Source organism: Penaeus monodon, chromosome 31 (genome assembly GCF_015228065.2).
Source record: "Penaeus monodon isolate SGIC_2016 chromosome 31, NSTDA_Pmon_1, whole genome shotgun sequence".
In the NCBI taxonomy this organism is placed as follows: domain Eukaryota; kingdom Metazoa; phylum Arthropoda; class Malacostraca; order Decapoda; family Penaeidae; genus Penaeus; species Penaeus monodon.
Genome location: NC_051416.1, coordinates 29,354,211 through 29,354,456, shown reverse-complemented (window position 1 = coordinate 29,354,456; position 246 = coordinate 29,354,211).

Genomic DNA, 246 nt, shown 5'->3' with positions numbered 1-246 from the left:
GGACTTGAAACTGCAATGTGAGTGAGAATCAGACATAGTTTGCAAAATCTAGTGGCAAAGAAAAGTGACTGATAGCTTCACCTGTTACATATGCAACTTTATATTGCATTTTTAGGCAAATGCATGTCAGTCACTTTTCGAATCCAAAAGTATCGTAAAGAAAACTTAATATAAAATTTACTTTTCGGGTATAAACACTCCCGTACATCTCTAGAAAATGATGGAAACAGACTTAATATGAATTAA